Below are 3,628 nucleotides of genomic sequence, written 5' to 3' on the forward strand. Positions count from 1 at the left end.
CTTCCAGAATGCAAAGGTAGAAGGGATATCTGGTTACCTGTTGATGAATAAAAATATCCAAGGAGGTATATAAGTGGAAGGCCCACAGGGATGTAGATTTTCCTGCTGATACATATTAGCACAATGGAGCCCCTCAGCATACGTCACTGCAGTTCTCTAAGTGGTCCTCGGATGCAGCCCATGAACCCCGCCCTCCTCCCATATACCCAGTGCTATGCTCTGAGACTGACACCTGTCGAGTGCATCCGGCCTGTGCGTCAGCCTCACGTCTGGGAATGCCCCCACCTAGAGTGAGGCAGTACACGGCACCAAGCGGGCCAGTCCCCACGCTTAGAACGTGCAGAGTCTTGCCAAATGCCAAAATCATGGGGCAGATTGAACATTCATGCTTCAGTTCTTTGTGAACCATACATGGAGGAAATTTTAAATGTCCTATGGCAGGGCCTTGATTTGAGACAGGAGACCCCCGGGTCTCCAGGAGTCCCCACCCCCTCGGAAGTGTTTGCACCCCATTCCCTACACAATCTCATTCTGTCCACACAGTAAATCCAGGAACAGATAACATTGATTCCATTTCATTGACAAAGAAGCTGGGAAGAGTATGTTTTAGAGCAGAGCTCTAGGAGTGGAGTATTTGAAGAATTTCTAGATACATCTCCTGTGAATTTTCCTCCCAAATGTCAGGCATCCACTTTATTATTTGAAAATGCCACAGGGAAGAAAATCCCTCCACCATATGACAGCTGTTTTAACTGCCTGTGTGCGTTTTCTGTCTTCTTTTCCAACCAAGCTCTGACAAGGGCCTCTAATGCACTTTACTGTTTATTGGGCTTATTAAAAAAAATAGGGTAACTTCATAATCGCATTCTAAGTACATCGCCTGCTGAATAAACTGACATTTCATCTGCTTTCAGACAAGTCTTCAAGTCTTTCCAGTTGGGGCACACATTTTGGATATACTAAAATACATCTAAATACATACTAACATTTTCCCCAAAAGTTTGTCTTACAAAAATAAACCCTCAAAATGGTTTAAGGGAAAAAAATATTATGAGAATGTCAATATGCATTTCAGAACCCGAGAATGGGAATGCAGCTGGAAACACCGCAAGCATGAATCTGGATGAGGTGAGACCCCTTTCTCTGTCCACTCTTCTCCCCTCTGCGTATCCAGCTTGTTTCTCTACTTCCTTCTGCAGAACCACATGGCAGGAAACACAGTGAACCCCTTTGGAGCTTCAGCCACAAGGCAGATACCACGCTGACTCTCTCTGCTTCAAAGCAAATATGCCAAGGAAGAGATGTATCAACCTGGCTTGGGACGTAGTCCATCTTCACATGAGTCTGGATGTGAATCAGAATCATGTTATTTAAAGCGATGAATGGATAATCGTGGGGAGCATGCGTGTGTTGTATGTAAGCTCCTTTTCAAGGACCAACTTCTGCTGCCTCAGTCTTTTTTTTTTTTTTATAAATCGAGATCTCACAGTGTTGTGAATGGATTTTTCTATTTACCTGGCAGGTGAGGTATAAAGTAAACTTCATGATTTAAACATGCCTTTAAATTATAATAACACCGTTTGTTTCTTTTTCACAAAATATGTGCAGGTCTCCAGCATATAAGGTTGATTAGGTACCCAGATAATATCATCTGGGTACAATATATTTTGAGTTGTCAGAAATATTTGAATTAAATTGATCTCCCTTCTCAAAGAATATTTTATTGAAAAAACAGCTCAGAATACTAAATACTAAATAACACACTCTGGGTTCATAATATTTATATCACCTACAAAACTACTGATTAGAATATATGCCTCAAGTAAAACAAAAAGGAAACTTGTTGCTGTATTGTTACTTGCTCGTATGCCCCAAATGTTCTTTAACTGTCTCTTCACAGACACTGGGTCCCTGTTTACATTTTTACTCTAAATGATGATCCCTTGTTACCGTAAGGAGGATCTGTCCCCATGATAACAATGAATGTTTTGGATGATCCTCTAGAGCAGTAGGCAAAACTGAAAGGTAAACATGAATGTATAGGTATCTTATTTTTAAAATAAGCACAAAAAAGATAATAATAAACATAAGAAACTAATTCTAAGCAAATAAATATTAAGAATTGACATGAGACAAAAAAACGAGTGCTAATAAATGGATTTGCTCTCTTTTTCTTCAGGGTTGTTAACATTAATGATTACCAATCTTCAGTTTAACATATTGATAGTTATTTTGACTTCTGCCTTTTTAAATTGCCAATATTCTTCTTATTCATCAGCCAGCAAGGTAATCACTTCAATGATAATGAGAGAGAATTTATTTGGTAGATACTTGTATAGAACTCCGATTTCATGGAAAATAAGTTCAGAAATATAATTTGGGAACTGGACCTATGCAATAGGAGTCTAAAAGCTCTGTTTTTATTCTGTATCCAACACAGAGTTACTGTGTGGCCTTAAAGAAGGCATTTCAGCATTCCGAGTTTTTAAAAATACTCACAATTTCAAAGAGGTACAGTGAAAAGATATATATATATATATATATTATTGATTATTATTGAGGCAACATGTATATACAATGAAATCTGTTGACCTTAAAGGTATAATCTGATCAGTTCAGTTCAGCCGGTCAGTCGTGTCCAACTCTTTTCGACCCCATGGACTGCAGCACGCCAGGCCTCCCTGTCCATCACCAACTCCTGGAGTTTATTCAAATTCATGTCCATTGAGTCCGTGATGCCCATCCAACCATCTCATCCTCTGTCATTCCCTTCTCCTACCACCTTCAATCTTTCCCAGCATCAGGGTCTTTCCCAAAGAGTCAGTTCTTCACATCAGGTGGCCAAAGTATTAGAATTTCAGCTTCAGCATTAGTCTGTCCGATGAATATTCAGGACTGATTTGCTTGAGGATGGACTGGTTGGATTTCCTTGCAGTCCAAGGGATTAACAAGAGTCTTCTCCAACACCACAGTTCAAAAACATCAATTCTTCAGCACTCAGCCTTCTTTACAGTACAGTTCTCACATCCATACATGACCACTGGAAAAACAATAGCCTTGACTAGATGGACCTTTGTTGGCAAAGTAACGTTTCTGTTTTTTAATATGCTGTGTAGGTTGGTCATAACTTTCCTTCCAAGGAGCAAGCATCTTTTAATTTCATGGCTGCAGTCACCATCTGCAGTGATTTTGGAGCCCAAGAAAATAAAGTCAGTCACTGTTTCCACTGTTTCCCCATCTATTTGCCATGAAATGATGGGACCAGATGCCATGATCTTCATTTTCTGAATGTTGAGCTGTAAGCCAACTTTTTCACTCTCCTCTTTCACTTTCATCAAGAGGACCTTTAGTTCTTCTTCACTTTCTGCCATAACGGTGGCATCACCTGCATATCTGAGGTTATTGATATTTCTTCCGGCAATCTTGATTCCAGCTTTTGCTTCTTCCAGCCCAGCGTTTCTCATGATGTACTCTGCATATAAGTTAAATAAGCAGGGTGACAATATACAGCCTTGACGTACTCCTTTCCTGATTTGGAACCAGTCTGTTTTTCCACATCCAGTTCTAATTGTTGCTTCCTGACCTGCATACAGATTTCTCAAGAGGCAGGTCAGGGGGTCTGGTATTC

This window comes from Bison bison, unplaced genomic scaffold, assembly GCF_000754665.1.
Source record: "Bison bison bison isolate TAMUID 2011002044 unplaced genomic scaffold, Bison_UMD1.0 scf7180017864323, whole genome shotgun sequence".
In the NCBI taxonomy this organism is placed as follows: Eukaryota; Metazoa; Chordata; class Mammalia; order Artiodactyla; family Bovidae; genus Bison; species Bison bison.